Here is a 20,910-nt window from a genome sequence, read left to right on the forward strand (position 1 = left end):
TCAGAGCTGGAAGACAGATCTTTTGAATTAACCTCATCAGACAAAAATTAAGAAAAAAAAATCCTCAAAAATATCAGCAAACCAATCCCAATCCAATAGTTCACAAAAAAGATAATACATCACAATCAAGTGGGTTTTATTTCAGGAATAAAGGACGTTTAAACATATTAAAATAAATGTGATTCCTTACATAAACAAAATTAAAAACAAAAACCCTATGGTCATTGCAGTAAATGCAGAAAAAAGCATTTAATAAAACCCAATATCCTTTCGTGATAAAAAAAAAAAAACCCTCAACAAACTAGGAGTAGAAAGAACATACGTCACGACAATAAAAAGCACACAACAAATCCGTAGCCAACATTATACTGAACAGATAAAAGATTGAAGCATTTTTCCTAATAACTGGTAAAAGACAAGAATGCCCACTTTCACCACTCCTATGCAACATAGTACTGAAAGACCTTGCCAGAGCAATGAGGTAAGAAAAAATAATCAAAAGCATCCAAATTGGAAAATAGGGAGTCAAATTTTCTCTTTGCTGATGATATGATCTCACACCTAGAAAATCCTAAAGTCACCTCTAAAAACTTCCTATATTTAATAAATGACTTTAGTAAAATTTCAGGATACCAAATTAAAATGAAATCATAAGTAATATTTCTGTACACTAGTAATAGTCAAAGTGAGAACCAAATCAAAAACTCAATTTTATTTGCAATAGCTACAAAAAGAATAAAATACCCTGGAATACATTTTTCCTAGGAAGAGAATGGCCTTTACCAGGAGAACTACAAAACACCAAAACATGAATTAAAGAAATTACAGATCTCACAAACAAATGAAAAACATTCCCGGCTAATGGACTGATAAAATAATCATTGTTAAAATGCTCATACTAGCCAAAGCAATCTATAGATTCAATGCAATTTCTATAAAATTACCAATGCCATTCTTCACAGAATTAGAAAAAAACAACCCAGAAAAGATCCTAAGCAGTCAAAGCAATCCTCAGGAAAATGATAATACTACAGCCAAGTAGTACTACTTGGCTACCAGACTATAGTAACCATAACAGCATTGTGCTGGTATGAAAATAGACACATAGATCAATGAAGCAGAATAGAGAACTTAGAAATAAAGCCATATACTTATAACCAACTGATCTTTGATAATCTCAGCAAAAATACACAATAAGAAAAGGATACCCTATTCAATAAATGGTGCTGGGGAAGTTGGATAGCCGTATGCAAAAGAGTGAAACTGGACCCATATCTCTCACCACACACACAAATTAACACAAGCTGGATTGAATACTTAAATGTGAGATGTGAAACTATAAAAAGTACTAGAAGAAAACCTAAGAAAAACTCTTTTGTACATTGGCCTCGACAAAAATGTTATGACTACCTCAAAAGGAAATGCAACAAAGCAAAAATAGTCAACTGGGACTTAATTAAACTAAGCAGCTTATGCACAGCAGGAGAAACTCTAGAGGGAGTAAGCAGACAACTTACAGAATGGGAGAAAATTTTGCTAGTTATACATCCTACCCTACAAAGGGCTAATATTCAGAACCTAAAAGAAACTCAACCAGAAAAAAATTACCCTATTAAAAAGTGGGCGAAAGACATGCACAGACATTTCTCAAAAGAAGGCATACAAGTGCCCAACAAACACACAAAAAATCACCATCCCTAATCATCAGAAAAATGCAAATTAAAGCCATAGTAAGATAATATCTTAAGCCAGTCAGAATGGCTACTACTAAAAATTCAGACAATGACAGATGTTGGCAAAACTGAAGAGAAAAGGGAATTATTTTACACTGATTCTTGGTGAGAATGTAAATTAGTACAACCTCTATGAAAATAGTATAGAGATTTCTCAAAGAACTAAAAATAGAAATACCATTCTATTCTGCAATGCCACTACTGGATATTTACCCAAAGAAAAACAAGTGATCATATAAAAAGACAACAGTGCTCATGTTTATAACAACACTTTTCATAATAGCAAAGTCATAAAATCAAGCTAATTATCATCAACAGATGATTACATTTAAAAATGTGTATTTATATACCATGGAGTACTACTACTCAGCCATAAAAATAATAAAATCATGTCTTTTGCAGCAATGTGCATAATGGGCATTATTCTACATGAAATTACTCAGAAACAGAAAGTCAAAAACTACACATTTTCATCCATAAATGATACGTGAACCATGGGTACACATGGACCTACAGAGAATAATAGACATTGGAGACTCTAAAAGGTGGAAGAGTGAGGGGGGGTGTGGAATAAAATACTATTTGTTAGGTGTAATGTACACTATTGGGGTGATGAGAACACTAAAAGCCCAGGCTTCACCATTATGCAATATATCTGTGAAACACAACTACACTTGTATCCCCTACATCTGTAAAAATTTTAAAAAGGGGAGAAAACCCTAACCCATTCATGCATTATTAAAATTTAAAATATAAGCCTAAAAGAATGAGGTAGGAATGAGAGGGAATGGGAAGAAATATATTTGAATGGCTTGTAAAGAACAGTTACCTAAAGAATAGTAGATTCATTTACATGTATCTTTCTAATCCTTACAAAACCCCTGAAGGTTATGTGTCCTTATGTTTTAGGATACGAAGTTTCAAATATGTAAGTTAAGTTGCCTTTGGTAGTGTATCCAGGATCCAAAACCAAAGTCCTTTTCTCCATTACGTCATTTCTAATGTTGGATCAAATTTGGATATAATTTTATAACTAATTGCATGTACTAACATTTGTATGTTCTTGATAACTATACATTATTTGGTTACATTAAATTATTCAAAATAAAAAATTCTCTCAAATACATTATCTGTCTAGTGCCTATTTCAATAAATGTAATCTGTAAAATAGTGGCTAATGTTTGTATTTACCAGAATATGTCATGCCAGCTAATTTTTTATTTGAGTTTTCCTTTAATCAGAAAAGAAAAAAGGATAAATCAAGTGAGACTATTATACAATACAAAAAGTATGACTACTGACATGGTTTGGCTCTGTGTCCCCACTCAAATCTCATCTGTAATTGTAATCCCCATGTGTCTAGGGGGAGACCTGCTGGGAGGTGGTTGGATCACGGGGATGGTTTCCTCCATGCTGTTCTTGTGATAGTGAGTGAGTTCTCATGAGAACTGATGGTTTTAAAGTGTGGCACTTCCAAAACAGCATGGTACTGGTACCAAAACAGAGATACAGACCAATGGAACAGAACAGAGTCCTCAGAAATAATACCACACATCTACAGCCATCTGATCTTTGACAAACCTGAGAGAAACAAGAAATGGGGAAAGGATTCCCTATTTAATAAATGGTGCTGGGAAAATTGGCTAGCCATAAGTAGAAAGCTGAAACTGGATCCTTTCCTTACTCCTTATACGAAGATGAATTCAAGATGGATTAGAGACTTAAATGTTAGACCTAATACCATAAAAACCCTAGAAGAAAATCTAGGTAGTACCATTCAGGACATAGGCATGGGCAAAGACTTCATGTCTAAAACACCAAAAGCAACGGCAGCAAAAGCCAAAATTGACAAATGGGATCTAATTAAACTAAAGAGCTTCTGCACAGCAAAAGAAACTACCATCGGAGTGAACAGGCAACCTACAGAATGGGAGAAAATTTTTGCAACCTACTCATCTGACAAAGGGCTAATATCCAGAATCTACAAAGAACTCAAACAAATATACAAGAAAAAAACAAACAACCCCATCAAAAAGTGGGGAAAGGATATGAACAGACATTTCTCAAAAGAAGACATTCATACAGCCAATAGACACATGAAAAAATGCTCATCATCACTGGCCATCAGAGAAGTGCAAATCAAAACCACAATGAGATACCATCTCACACCAGTTAGAATGGCAATCATTAAAAAATCAGGAAACAACAGGTGTTGGAGAGGATGTGGAGAAATAGGAACACTTTTACACTGTTGGTGGGATTGTAAACTAGTTCAACCATTATGGAAAACAGTATGGCAATTCCTCAGGGATCTAGAACTAGATGTACCATATGACTCAGCCATCCCACTACTGGGTATATACCCAAAGGATTATAAATTATTCTACTACAAAGACACATGCACACGTATGTTTATTGTGGCACTATTCACAATAGCAAAGACTTAGAATCAACCCAAATGTCCATCAGTGACAGACTGGATTAAGAAAATGTGGCACATATACACCATGGAATACTATGCAGCCATCAAAAAGGATGAATTTGCGTCCTTTGTAGGGACATGGATGCAGCTGGAAACCATCATGCTTAGCAAACTATCACAAGAAGAGAAAACCAAACACCGCATGTTCTCACTCATAGGTGGGAACTGAACAATGAAGAAACTTGGACTCGGGAAGGGGAGCATCACACACTGGGGCCTATCATGGGGAGAGGGAAGGAGGGAGGGATTGCATTGGGGAGTTATACATGATATAAATGATGACTTGATGGGTGCTGACGAGTTGATGGGTGCAGCACACCAACATGGCACAAGTATACATATGTAACAAACCTGCACATTATGCACATGTACCCTAGAACTTAAAGTATAAAAAAAAAAAAATAGTGTGGCACTTCCTTGCTCTCTCTTTCTCTCTTGCCTGTTGCCATAAAAGATGTGGTTTTCTTCCCCTTCACCTTCCACCATGATTGTAAGTTTCCTGAGGTCTTCCCATCCATGTGAAACTGTGAGTCAGTTAAACCTCTTTTCTTTACAAATTACCCAGTCTCAGGTAGTATCTTCACAGCAGTGTCAGAATGGGCTAATACAGCTACTATGTGTAGTGACTTCTATTTACTTTCTGATATTCCCCTCTGTAGCTACAGAACTGCACACAGAAATAGAGCTTCCTAAATAAGTTAAAATTAACCAGTCATCATACTATCATCATGAGGACCCAAGAAGAAGATTTTCTGTTGAGAAAGGTGTGGTCCATATACAGCATTTCATGAAGGAGAACTAAGTAAATTATTTGGCTCATAAAATGACTAAGAGGCAATGCTTTAAAAATATTGGGTAATAACACATATAGTATTTTATAATATGCAGGTGCTCTTACATATAATAATTTCATTTAATTATCATGTAAAATTTATACTCTATTTGTAGAGATGAAGCAATCCGAATCAGAAAATTTAGAAACTTTTTAAAAGTCAAGTGGAGAGTAAATGACCATTATACAACTCGAATCCAAGTCTTTTGGCCAGACTAGATCCTGAACAGTAAGTAATATGGCAGAACCTCCAGATGTACTGATACTGTGCAAACATATGTAGCTCTAAAATATTTTATTTATATTGATTACTCTCAGAAAATTATTCCAAGACTGTTAGTTTACATATCAATTCATTGATTCTTTTGTTGAATACTTATTTAGTGCCTACTATATGCCAAGCATTTATACAAACATTAAGAATATAGCAGTGAATACATGAGATCAAAATTCCTGCCTCAGAACATACATTTTAATGCAGAGCAGACAGTAAAACAAACAAACAAACAAGGAAATGAGTCCTATTTTTGTATAACATAGACTTTAAGAGCTCAGGCTCTATAGTTACACTGTCTGAATTTAAAGTCATATCGGATCAACCATTGCAAAATATATAATTTGCTTGTCTTTAGTTTCCTAATTTGTAAAATTGGAAATAAAGTCAAAATCATCTCCTTATTTTGCAGAAGAAATAAATTCAGAATTCTTGGAAGATTGAGTAAAGTAATGGAAGCAAAGTTCTAGAAGAATTATTTGCTCACAATATGCCCTTTATAAATGTCAGTTATTATTTATGGGGACGGAGAAGACTTTTTCCTTTTGTTTTCTTTTTCTTTTGATGCTTCAGTCATTCATTCTACACATAAATGAATGTCTAGACAGTTTCCTAGAATATGGTTTCTTCATTCTACTATAACAAAAATATAATGGGCAGTTAGACAGGTAAACAGCATGAACTAGTGTCACAATAAAGGTAGTCCACAAGACTATAAAGATATGACACAGAAACTCCTAATTGCCCAGGGAGCTTGTATTAGGTTCCTAGCACACCGTAATGAAGTATAGTCATGCTCCACTTAATGATGTTTCAGTCACTAATAGACATGACAGTGATCCCATAGATTAAGATGGAGCTGACAAATTTCTATTACCTGATGACTTGTGTTTCAGTTGCCTTTCATATTCAGTTCAAGAACATGCTGCACAGGTTTGTATCCTAGGGGCAGTAGGCTCTACTGCACAGTTTAGGGGTGTAGTAGTCTATACTGTTTTGGTTTGTGTAAGTGCTGTACACTCTGTGGTGCTCACACAATGACAAAATTGTCTAACAGTGCATTTCTCAGAATGTCTCTCTATCATTAAGTGATGCGTGACTGTAGCACAAATTAGGTGGCTTAAACAACAAAAATTTATTGTCTCACAGTCCTGGAGGTTTGAAGTCTAAAATCAAGGTGTGGGAAGAACCCACACCAGGTTTCACTTCTAGCCCATAGGGGAATTCTTTCCTGCCTCTTCCTACCTTCTGGTTATTCACTGACAATTTTTGTGTTCATTGGCTTGTAGATGCATCACTTGAAGCTCTGCATTTGTCAGCACATGACATTTTCCCCATGTGCAACTCTCCTTACTTGGTTGTCTCCTTATAACACCGGCTATATTTGATTAGAAGCTCACCCTATTTCAGTATGACCTCATCTTAATTACATCTGCAAAGACCCTATTTCGAAATAAGGTCACGTTGCAAGGTACTAAGGGTTTAGATTTCAAAGTATCATTTATGCTTTTGAGAAGGGAAGGCACAATTTAACTTATAACAGAATTCAAGAAGTATTTCTGGGATATGGTATTTAAGTTGATAAATAAAAGTGAAATAATTTAAAACTTTCTTTCATATTAAATAATTAGTGTATCTGTATTGTTTATTAATAATTATTTTATTCTGTGGATTTTATGATAATTGCCACATTGGGATGATATGGGGTTTAAAGCACAAATGTGTTTGGTTTTTTTTAATAAACTTTATTTTCTGGAGCAATTTTAGGTTCACAGCAAAATGAATCATATTCTCCAATCCCCTCCACTCATAACCTTCCCACTGTTAACATCCTACACTATAGCGGTACATTTATCACAATTAATGAACCTACACTGACAAATTATTATCGTCCAAAGTCCATAGTTTATGGTAGAGTTTACTCTTTGTGTACATTCTATGAGTTTCAATTAATGTACAATGACATATATCTGCCATTATATCATCATACATAGTATCTTTACTGCCTAAAAATCCTCTGTGCTCTTTATATTCATCCCTCCCTCCTTGCTAAGACCATGTAACCACTGATCTTTCTTCTGTCTCCACAGTTTTGTCTTTTTCAGATGTCATATAGTTGGAATAATACAATATATAGGCTTTTTAGACTGGCTTTTTTCATTTAGCAGTATGTATTTAAGTCTCCTCCATATTTTCTCATGTCCTGAAAAGCTCATTATCTTTATAGTGCTGAATAATATCCCATTGTCTAATGGACCATAGTTTATTTAAGCACTCACTTACTGAAAGGCACCTTGGTTGCTTATAAGTTTTGGCAATTTTGAATCAAGCTATGAATATGTGTTTGCAGGTTTTTGTGTGAACGTAAGTTTTCAGCTCCTTTAGATAAACACCAAGGAGTTTAGATAAATAAATATCAAGTGCTGGATCACAGAGTAAGAGTCTGCTCAGTTTTGTAAAATAATTTTCAAACTGTCTTCCAAAGTGGCTGTACCGTTTTGCATTTTCACCAGAAATGAATGAAAGTTTCTGTTGTTCCACATCTACTTTGGCATTTAAAGTTTTCAGTTTTGGATTCTTGCCATTCCAATAAGCATGTAATGGTATCTCATTTTTGTTGTAATTTGTAATTTCCTAGTGACATATGGTGTTGAACATCTTTTTATGTGCTTACTTGTTATACGTATATCTTCTTTTGTGTGGTGTCTATTCAAGCTTTTGCCTGTTTTAAAATTGGGTGGCATATCTTATTATTGCTGAGGTTTTTGAATTTTTTCTTTAGTTCGGATAGCTGCCCCTTATCAGATGTGCTCTTTGCAAATATTTCCTTCAAGTCTGTAGCTTGTTTACTCTATCTTTTGATTTGTGTGTGTTTACAATGCATATTATAAAGACATTTCTGACATTATATAGCACGTACAATTTTCTTTATTTTTGAGAGGAAGAATCATTACACTATAAAGTGGTCTGGAAAATTACATTTTGCCTGTTAATGTATCAAGCAGCAATTTTGAGAAAATACATATAACATCTAAATTATATTTAAAAATTAATATTTTCTTTATTTTTGAAAACTAGTGAATATTTAGAATTCAAGCAAATAAAAGTACTACATATCAGAATTAAAGTAGCTATTAAAATAACAAGAAAGATGATACTTTTAAAATGTAGAATATATTTAAATTAAGTTACAATGAGGAAAATAAAGTATCAATGCAAATGAGAGAAAAAATGTGTTCAGGTAGTCAAGGGAAGTATATTTGAAAACTGTTTTTATTTGTGAAAATGTATGGGGCATGTGATACATTTTTTACAGGTATATAATGCATAGTGATTAAGTTGGGATATTTAGGGTGCCTATACCCTGAGTACAATACATGTTTTAACTATAGTCTTCCTACTCTGCTATCAAACAGTGAATTTGTTCCTTCTAGCTCACTGTGTATTTTTATCTTTTAGCCCACTTCTCTTGATTTCCCCCCATCTCAACTCACCCTTCCCAGTCTTTGTTATCTATTTTCACACACCATATGTCTATGTGTTTAAATTTTTTAACACCCACATATAAGTGAGAACATAAGATATTTGGCTTTTCTTGCTTGACTTATTTTACTTAAGATAATGATTTCTGGCTGGGCGCGTTGGCTCAAGCCTGTAATCCCAGCACTTTGGGAGGCCGAGACGGGCGGATCACGAGGTCAGGAGATCGAGACCATCCTGGCTAATACGGTGAAACCCCGTCTCTACTGAAAAATACAGAAAACTAGCCGGGCGACGAAGCGGGCACCTGTAGTCCCAGCTACTCGAGAGGCTGAGGCAGGAGAATGGCGTAAACCCGGGAGGCGGAGCTTGCAGTGAGCTGAGATCCGGCCAGTGCACTCCAACCTGGGCGGCAGAGCAAGACTCCATCTCAAAAAAAAAAAAAAAAAAAGATAATGATTTCTAATTCCAGCCATGTTGCTTCAAATGACAGGATGTCATTCTTTTTTATGGCTGAATAGTATTCCATTATGTATATATACCATGTTTTCTTCATGCATTTCTCCACTGATGGATACTTCGTTTGGTTCCTTATCTTTGCTATTGTGAATAGTGCTGTAGTAAATATGAAAGTGCAGCTACACCTTTGATATATTGATTTATTTTCCTTTGGGTAGATATCTAGCAGTGGAATTGCTAGATCAAATGAAAATTGTGTTTCAGTTTTTTGCAAAATTTCATACCATTTCTGTAGGGGCTGTACTAGCTTGCATTCCCTCTAATGGTATATAACAATTTCCTTTACTCTGCATCCTCACCAAGATATCTGATAACTTTCAAATCTCCTTTTTCATGGATAATTATTTCCACCCTCACCAAAACTTATCGGAGTTTTCAATGAATTACATTAGATAAGCAGCAGGTCTAATCCTTATCTTGCTCACTTTCTAAGGCACCAATTTATAGAGAACTAACAAAAGGAAAGACCCTAGGTGAAAAAGAAAGAATATATGTTAGATCATCATAAACCGCTGAAGCTTGAATATATGGATAAAACTGCAGAACAAAATACTAACCCATTTTATGTATCTAAAAGAACATTGTAAAATAAAAAGGTAATATTAGATTCAAAGGTTATACTCAGCATAATAATGTGAAACACAGTGTAATCTCCATGAAAGCCTTGGAAGAATAAACTAACAGTTATTCCCATTACTATTGTCGACGTCTCATTAATTGCGTATCTTGATATCCCTTAGAAAAGGTGAAAATCCCCTGACAATACCTTGGCAATGAGTAAGTGTAGCCAACCCCGAAGGAATTAAGATAAGATGAGAAAAGGTTACAAGAATAGATCTCTTGAGCCCAACTGAAAAACTAAATTCATTTACTGAGCTGCAATAAGCTTACAGGAATAAACAAAGCAATCTGAAAAGCAGAATAAAAAAATCTGGAGACATAAAAGTCAAGATGACACAGAAATTCCCTGAGCTATGAAACAAATTTCCTACATATTCTGTCATTGATGGGTACAAGGAATTCCATTTGAAAAAATGTGTTAGCTTTGTTTACACTCGTGGTGCCAAAGTCATTTTTCTATAGGGAGGCTTATCACCAATTATGGGGCAAAACGTGAATCTGCCTATTAAAAAATAATAACTACACTGAGTTTATATAAATATATTCATTTTCACTTTGTAGAAGTATAATCATTACTAAGTAAAATGTATACATGTTATTCAAGCATACATCACATATGTATATAAAGTGTATACTTTATGTATACATGTATACATGTGTGTGTATATACACAGTATTATTTCTCTATGATAAGGAAACTGAAATTTCCATTTTCTTTAGGAATCTATTGTACATGAAGCCTGAGCACTTTTGGAATTTAGGACTGAGACTATAGCATCAAATAGTCAAGGAGTACGATGAGAGCTGGGGTAAGAATATTCAGATTATTTAATGGGTTATTCTCTACCACTTTCGGAAAAGAAGTAATCAAAGAGATTTGCATGTGAGAAAACGTATAATACAGATCCTACTGAGCAAAAATAAATCACCCAATTTTCAGCAGTGACCTAGTCATTTTCAAAATAGTAGTGTTATGCCTCGGTAATACTTAGAGAGGCAGCTACTGTTCAATAGTATCAAAACAGTACTATTAGTTGAAATCACTTTAATTATGAAAAATTATATAAATCCAGAGATTTTCTTTGAAATATAGTTCCATGTGTGTAAAAGACTGGGTTCCTGTGTGACTCAAGTATAAAATCAAATGCATATCAGATTTTACAATTCACATATTCTTATAAAGATGGACAGAAATTAATGCTTTATGTAAAATGTACTATGTTTTATTTTTTGTAGATAAGAATATTTTTGTAAAGTGAGTTTTCACACCTTCATTTTTAAAAATACATCTAATTGTTCACGGAATTTTAAAGAACTTAGCATGCCAGACATTCTGCTACATAATCTCTTTCACTATTTTTTTCCAAACACTACTGTATTTTCTAATTATAATATGTCTGACAAACTTGTGCATCATTGCAGTGCCTACAGGACCTTAGCAACATGCATTGGACACCGCTGGACTGCAGATCCTGAAGGTGCTCAATGATGACTTCTTGATTCAAATGGTAGGAAAAGCTTTAGAAAAAAGATCTATAACCACAATTGTGTTCATAACAATTACAATAATGATCTTCACTATTAGACCTATGTACTCAAAATGATCATAATCTGCCTCTTCTAACAACTGAAGTCAGTGGACCTGTTTTGCTTTTTTTTATAGCTCCACGAAGTTCCTAAAACCATGCCTTAAGAGATTTATGAAGCAATGTGGTATTTGGCTTTAAGTCTTACGTTATGATCATCTGCTTGGTCCTCTGGTCTCTAGCTTGTACTGTGGTTCCGGAGTCCTTTATTGTTCTATTTGTTTTTACTCCAATTCTAGTTCTGTAAGAATTGAGAACTCTGCCTTGTTTCCTTGAAGCTACTTTACAGGTAGAACCGATTCTTGAACTTTAGCCTAGCAGCTGGACCACTGTTAGTCCACTGAGTCAATATTTTATGTCTAAATCAATGCATTTTTCAATCTCTAAGTAAGATTTGTTCTTAAAATTTCCTTGGTTCCGTAACAGATTCTCCCTTCATGTTTTCTTAAAAAAATTCTTTCAGGCTAAATACTAATCTGTTGTAATATCCTTGGAACACTATATTGTGCCTGACTGGAGCAGATGACCTTGAATTATGACTGAGTTTGTTAGCTCAGAGCTTTACCTCCCCAGGGAGCAAGTCTCATTTCAGATTTTATTTATCAGGTAGTCTTTTCTTTTCAACTGCAGGTAGTGGAATTATGACTGAATCCATGCTGAGATAATTTCCTCAGTCTCAGCATAATTTGGGCTTGAATTAAGGTTAACAATCATCCATCCTTAGCCAGATTTCTGTCACAACTTGTAAGTTGCCTACTTAGAACTCAAAGCTGTCTGGCTAATTCCTAAGTATGAACCTTGAAGAAGCCAACCATTTGCTAACCAGCATTCCAAATCAGATTCTTAGACATTTACCTTTAAAGTTGCTGCCATCTCACAGCAACTCTGCTATTGTTGATTTATTTTCACAGTCCTAACTTGCTTAGATCTTATCTGAATCTCACCTTTATTTCACTCCGGTCTTCTAACCAGATCCCTCTGGGGCCCATTAGTTATCCTAAGATTTTTAACTTGTCCATTTTGAAGAGCAAGGACTGCTTAAGTTGTGGTATGCCTACCTAACTCCAACAAGTCATTGCCTACACTGCTTTACTGACCAGATTGCCATGTCTTATAAAGATTCCACCAGGAATTCAGAAGTATCGATTTAGCAACAGAGCTGGAGGGCTATTGCAAAGATTATAATTCATACCTCTGAAGCTAACAGATCTTAACATGAATCCAAAATACTGACACCCTCTGGCTTTGCCTGTGGAGTGAGTGAAGAATGTGTAGCAGAGGTGCAGTAGCCATAAGGAAGAGAAAAGAAGATCCTCTATTTTGTACTTTCTCTCCTCCCCACTCTCCCATTTCTCTCATTATACACCATCTTACTATTACCACCCAGCCACTAGGATGAGAGGTGTGAAATAAGATTGTGCTCAATGCTGGAATAGTTGGTTATCAGTGATGAAGTCTAGAGGCGGCTTTCCATGAAGGGCTTATTGTAGCTAGGACACATAGCAGCACAACTATGGAAGCAGTAAAGGAATGGCACAGACAGCAGTTCTAGGAAGCTGCTGAATTTGAAGCGTGTGAATATTCTTTTTAGCTTTGCACTATCATTCACCAAATCATTTGCCAGATGATAAGAAAACTTAATCGCTTTGGGCTCATGTGGCTTCAAGTACAAAATAAAATGTAGAGTTGAGGTTACTGAAAACAACTATGAGAGGATTTTATAACATTATATTTTAACCCAAAAACATTGAGACTGATCTTAGGTGGTATCAGCAAGAAGACTTCTAGTAACCCTCCATGGCAACAATAATTTGCAACCATCTACAGACAAAAGTGCCTCTATGGAAGCTTTGAGATCCTGATAAGAGGCTGAGAAACATAGGTAGAATCCAAGACTGAGGAAGGTTATCTGAGAAGTCAGGCTCATACCAGGTAGTAGGCTTGCCGACAGTGGTCCTGGCTAGAAACCTGGAAGCAGCCCATCTCCCTATGGACTCAGCTCCAGCCCCCATTTGGTTGTGATCCTACAGCTACCCCTTATCCACCAAGGGACCTGGGAGAAGCAACACCCATCTGTATCCTGGTAACTGGCCCATAGGCTGTAGACTTAACTGTGAATCCTGAAGTGACCCTGTAACTGATATCCAGCCCTGCTCATCACCAGTTCAAAGTCATCCTGCCTACACAGGGGAAGCCAGACAAACCCCTTCATGATGCTGGTAACAAGCTCATTGTCTCTATACTGGACTGCAGATCCTAAAGCAGCCCTGTGTCCTGGCCCTAATAGCCACGTGACTCATCTCCAGCCATTTGATATTACTATAAATGTAAATGAATAATATTATCCAATCAAAAGACATATAGAGTGGCTAAATAATAAAAACAAAACAAACAGAACTATATTCTGCCTACAAGAGATGCACTTCAGCTTCAAGGACTCACATAAGCTGAAAGCAAAATGATGGAAAAGATATTCCACGCAAATGGTAACCAAAAGAGAGGAGGAATAGCTATACTTATATCAGATAAATAAATTTGTCAAAACTGTGATAAGAGACAAATAAGGTTATAATTATATAATAAAAATGTCAATTCATCAAGAGGATGTAAAAATTATAAATAAATATGCATCCAACATTAGCAACCTTAAATTTTATATAAAGCAAATGTTAACAGAACTGAAGGGAGAAATAGACAGCAAAACAATAATAGTATGGGACTTCAATACCCTACTTTCTCTCTCGCTTTTCTTTTTCCTTTTTGAGACAGAGTCTCACCCTGTCACCCAGGCTGTAATGCAGTGGCACGAACAGAGCTCACTGCAACTTTGACCACCTGGGCTCAAGTGATCCTCCCACCTCAGCTTCTGAGGTGGAAGCTCGTTGTGCACCACCACACCTGGCTAATTTTTTCATTTTTTGTAGAGATGGGGTCTCACTCTGTTGCCCAGTCTGATCTTGAACACCTGGTCTCAAGCGATCTGCCCACTTCAGCCTCCCAAAGTGCTGGGATTACATGCATGAGCTCACTTTCAACAATATATAGATCATCTAGACAGAAAGTTAGTAGGGAAAGTTAGATTTGAACTAACTTTAGACCAAATGGATTTGATAAACATACATATCACATTTCATCCAACAGCAGCAGGATATACATTTTTTTCTCAAGCAGACACAAAACATTCTCCAGGATACATTATGTTAGACCACAGAACACGCCTTAACAAATTAAAACATTAACATCATATCAAGTATATTTTCTGACTATAATAACATTTAACTAGAAATCAATAATGAATAAAATTGGAAAACATATATACATGGAAATTAAGGAACATCCTTCTGTATGACTGATGAGACAAAGAATAAAGGAGTAGGGAAATAAATACACTGAGACAAAAATATGGAAACACAACATACAAAGCTTATGGAATAGCAAAAGCATGTTTAAGAGGGAGGTTTGTACTTATAAATGGGTACATTAAACAATACCTCAAACAACCTAACTTTATTCTTAAGAAACTAGAACAAAGAATACACTAAGCCCAAACTTAGCAGAAGGTAAGGAATAACAAAGATTTAAACAGGAATAAATGAAATAGACACTGAAATCTTTAGCTAGACCAAGGAAGTAGAGAAGGTTAAAATAAAATAAAATAAAAAATGAAACAGGAGGCATTTTTGTGATACCACAGAAATACAAAGACTCATAAGAGATTACTGTGAACAATTATATGCTGACAAATTGCATAAACTGGATCAAATGGATAAATCCCTTGAAATATATAGCCTACAAACACTGAATCATGAAGAAATATAAAATCTGCATGGAATAATAACAGAAAATCAAATCAGTAATAAAAAATCTCCCAACAAAGCAAAGCCTAGTGCCAGATGCCTTCACTGGTGAATTCTACCAAACATTTTAAAACTAAGTAATATTAATCCTTCTTAACAAAGTAAAATTACAGACCATGATGTCTGATGAACACAGATGAAAAAATCCTCAACAAAATAGTAGCAAATCAAATCCAACAGCACATTAAAAGGATCATACAACATGATCAAGCAGGATTTATCCTTGGTACTCAAGGATGGTTTCATATACACAAATCAATAAATGTAAATCATTAAATTAATAGAATGAATGATAAAAATTATATAATCATCACAATAGATCCAGAAAAACAATTTGACAAAATTCTACATACTTTTATAATGAAAGCTCTCCACAAATTAGGTATAGAAGGAAGGTACTTCAACAAAATGAAGGTTCTGTCTGAAAAAACTACAACTTACATCATGCTCAGTGGTTCCACTAAGAACTGGAACAAGACAAGAATGCTCACTCTTGCTGCTTCTATTCAATATAGTATTGAAGGTCTTAGCCAGAGCAATTAAGTAAGAAAAAAAAATAAAGGTATTCAAATAAAAAAGAAAGAAATAAAATTATCTTTCTTTGCAGGTTACATGATCTTGTATATAGACAAACCTAAAGACTTCACCAAAATACTGTTAAAACTAATAGACATTTCAGTAAAGTTGGAGGATATAAAATCAACCTACAAAAATCACTTGCATTTCCACACTCTAGCAAAAACCTATCCAAAAAGGAAATTAAGAATACCATCCCATTCACAATAGCAATAAAAATAATAAAATACTTGGGAATAAATTTAACCAAGGAGGTGAAAGACTTGGGCACTGAAAACTATAAAATATTGTTAACAAGTTGAAGAAGACACAAATAAATAAAAAGATATCTTGTGTTCTTTGAATAGAAGAAGTAATATTGTCACAATGTCTATACCACCAAAAGTGTTTTGCAGATTTAATGCAATGTCTATTAAAATCTCAATTGCATTTTATTCACAGAAATAGAAAAGAAATCCTGAAATTCATGTGTAACCACAAAAAAAGTTTAACAACTAAAGCAATCTGGAGCAAGAAGTACAAACCTGGAGGCATTATACTTTCTGATTTCAAAATGTATTACAAAGCTATAGTCACCAAATGATATGGTATGGCATTAAAAAGACAGACACATTGTCAAGCTGAACAGAACAGACAGCCCAGAAATAAACCCACATATATGAGGTCAACTAATTTCCCACGAACTTGCCAAAAATACCAATAGTGCAAGAAAAGTATCTCCAATAAATGATGCTGGGAAAATTGAATATACACATACAAAAGAATGAAGCTAGACCTTATCTTACACCATACACAAAAATTAATTCAAAATTGATTAAAGACCTAAAGATAAAACTGAAAATGTAAAACTCTTAGAAGAAAATATGGGGTGAAATTTCCTTGACACTGATTTTGGCAATGACTTTTTGGGATATGACATCAAAATCACAGGCAGTAAAAGCAAAAATAAACAAATGGGACTATATGAAACAAAATAGTTTCTGAATAGCAAAAGAAACTCAATCTAATGAAAAGGCAATCTATGGAATAAAAAATTTTTCAAACTATATCTCTAATAAAAAATTTGATATTCAAAATATATAAGAAACATATAAGTTCATAGCAAAAAAAACAAGTAACATAATTAAAAAATGGGCAAAGGACTTAAACAGACATTTTTACAAAGACGATAGAAAAATGGCTTTTGGGTAATGAATGGGTTCTCAACATTACTAATTATCAAGGAAATACAAATCTACACTACAATGAGCTATCAGTTCACATCTGTTAGGATAGTTATTAAAAATATAAGAAGTAAGTGTTGGTGGATATGTGGAGAAAAGGGAACACGTATACACTGTTGGCGGAAGTGTATATTGGACAGTCATTATGGAAATCAGTATGGAGAATTTAATAGTAGAACATACATATAATTTTGCAATCTCACTTCTTGGTATATTTCTGAAGGAAATAATATCACTATCTGAAAAGTTTCTGTGTATTTGCAGATTCACTGAAGAGTTATTCACAATAGTCAAGATATAGAAACAACATATGAGTCTGTCTACTGATGAATGGATAAAAAATATATATATATGCCTGTGTGTACGTGTGTGTATGTATGAATATATTTATATATAGATACATGTATGTGTGTATGCACCTATATATGTACACACTATATGCATATATATATATACTCAAACATACACACACACAAAGTAGAAAATTATTTAGCTTTAACAAAGAGGTAAATCTTGTCATTTTTGACAACATGGATGACTCTGGAGGACATTAAACTAAGAGTAATAAGTTTGATACAGAAAGACGATATATGATTTTACATATATGTGGAAGCTAAAAAAGTCAAACTAATAGAAGTAGGGAATAGAAAGGTGGCTGCCAGTAGCTTGAGGGGATGAAGAGTGGAAAGACATTAGTCAAAATGTATAAACATTTATTATAAAATAAGTAAGTGCTGGAGACCTAATGTACAACATGGCGACTACAGTTAATACTAATGTATTGTATACTTGAAATTTGCAAAGAGAGTCGATTTAACATGTTCTCTCCACACAGACACAATGGTAACTATGTGAGGTAGTGGATATGTTAATTAGTGTGAGTATTTCAAAGATTTCACAATATACATGTATATCACCGTATGTTTTACATCTTAAAGATATACAATTTGTATATCTTAATCATATCTTAATAGGCCTAAAAATACTGGTATTATTTAAATTTATTAATTAAATGTAGGAAACTATTTTCTAAAGGATGAGCTATGTTTTCTTTCTGTAAATATGGGAAATAGTAATGGAGGAGGTAGATTGATTTTGCTCCCTGCTCCCAGTGTTAGAAAGGGATAGAGAATTAATTAACTAAAGCCTACACAAAGGGGTGCCTAATATACTCCCAACCTCATTTTTTCCTCTTAGTAGTCATACATATAAAACTTGGAAATGGGCACGAGAAAGTTGGTCTAGCTGGCAGCTCTTGATTAATTTGGTGGATATGGTGAATATGTGGGCCTTAACATCAGTGGCTAATTTGGATATGTTTGAGAAAACTTTAGGAAGTATATGCATTCAGTTACCTTCTGTTAGTTACATAAGGTTTTTAATGTGCTTTTCTCCAACAGTAATAGTTTTTGATAATACAAATAATTCAGGCATTAGATTCATGTATGTGTAATATATTAATAAAAACAGCTAAATAATTCTTAAATTACATTTAGTGTTATCTTTTGAAGTCTTTAGGGAAATATGTTCAAAATAAGGTTAATCATTTTTATCTCAACATTCAACTATGAAATATTGTATTTAATAACCTAAAAAAAACCATTTCAGTATCGGCTGTTTTAGTGGTTGTTACAAGTTTCCATCTGGTGAAACAGCAACCCCAATTGGACAGATGTTTTAAATTTCTCATCAGGGAATAATGATCTTAATATACACATCACAGCTACTTGGCATGGAGCAAGTGTTATCTTTGGCTAGATTCTTTCATGTCCATCTGCTAGGCTGGCCAGTTGCCTGCTCACAAGTTGGTCAAGTCTTTGCCACGAGATATAGGTTTCAACTTTGAGAGCATTTACATGGAAACCTTGAATTTGAGTAAAAGAAAACATCATCCCAATACTGGGCCATTTTCTATTTAGTGGTATCATATATTTTCATCCTCTATTTTAACTTAGATTCATTCCATGGCTACATATTTCTTTACGTACTTTTCTTCCCATTTGAAAACATGATCAAGCCTATTTTTGAACTTAATGTCTCTAACCACAGTGTCAATAAGCAATTTAAGAATGAATAACCTATCCATTTGGAGGTTACTGTTTTCATTAGGAAGTCATTTACAGAAGCTATGCCTATGAAACTGACCAATCTACCAACTAGCCACGCATAAAGTAACAACTTACTGTTTCAAATGTCAGTAATTTAACAATACCTAGATGCTTATACATATTAAACTAACAGGAAGCAATACCTTTGTGTAGTAAGAAAAGTAATTGTTGTAAAGTTCATAAATTTGGCTTACAGCTCATGAGTTTTGGAAATACTATAAAATTTTCATTGTGAATCTAATTATTTAAGATAGAATTTGAAGAAGCTTGATTATCTAATTTTCATTCCAAAGTGGATTACAGCATACAAATTAGAAACTCAGAATAAAGGTAAGTTAGAAGAAAGGGTATTCGTTCTTCTGTTTTTACCATTGAGACTGGCAAAGATGTGAAAAGGAGCTGGATGCAGATCTATCCAATATCACTCCTATCGTCTCATAGTCCAAACAGCTCTATTATGCTCTTGATCATCCAAAGGATATATTTGATAGCCTTCCTTTCTTCTCAAGCTTGTATGGGGATAACTAAGGTCTTGAAAATATGTACAAGGCACAAATGGGAAGAAAAATAACATTTAAAACTCAAGAATGAATGCCTTATTCTTACAATGGAAGTACATATTGTATTTGTGGTATTTTAAAACTAAACTCTTCATATTGTAACTAATACAATATTAGTTAATCAGAATTCTTAAGGAATAAAATATTCTTTGCAATTTCGTTTTCTGGTGAGTTGAGGGCTTTCTAACAGAAACTCTTCACGTTTTAAATGTTCTAAAATGTTATTATTCTACTTTTTGCCTTAATAAGAGTAAAGTGAAGATGATGTAAGCATTCTCTAATTTGGGAGGAGATTATAGGATAGCCTGGTTCTTTTTTTTTTTTTTTTTTTTTTTTGAGACGGAGTCTCGCTCTGTCACCCAGGCTGGAGTGCAGTGGCCGGATCTCAGCTCACGGCAAGCTCCGCCTCCCGGGTTCACGCCATTCTCCTGCCTCAGCCTCCCGGGTAGCTGGGATTACAGGTGCCGCCACCTCGCCCGGCTAGTTTTTTGTATTTTTTAGTAGAGATGGGGTTTCACCGTGTTAGCCAGGATGGTCTCGATCTCCTGACCTCGTGATCTGCCCATCTCGGCCTCCCAAAGTGCTGGGATTACAGGCTTGAGCCACCGCGCCCGGTCGATAGCCTGGTTCTTAATTTAAATTACCATTATAACATATGTGGAGTAGATAAATGATTCATTTTAATTTGAACTAAATCTTAAACGGTCACATTTTTTGCTAGATTTTAAGTTTATCTTACACCTATTTTTCTTTTAAATATTTTGCAAACATGACTTGATATTCTAATTCTGATTAACTAAGTTATCACTGAACTTTTCATAGAAATGTAATTGAGTGTTAAATTTAAAGAAAGAACTTTTCTTTTACCTTTCAAAATATTTTTATATGCCAATGTAATCCATTCTACTTCATCTTAAAAAGTATAATACACACTCAAAATAGAACATTTTTAAAATAGGCTTTAGAGGGTCATGTAAGATTCAATCTAGTTTAAAAACAATTTTAATATAGTAATAATTAAGATGGAAGTGTAAAGGAACCTATTTCGTTTAAACTGTT

Source organism: Trachypithecus francoisi, unplaced genomic scaffold (genome assembly GCF_009764315.1).
Source record: "Trachypithecus francoisi isolate TF-2019V2 unplaced genomic scaffold, Tfra_2.0 Lachesis_group3, whole genome shotgun sequence".
In the NCBI taxonomy this organism is placed as follows: Eukaryota; Metazoa; Chordata; class Mammalia; order Primates; family Cercopithecidae; genus Trachypithecus; species Trachypithecus francoisi.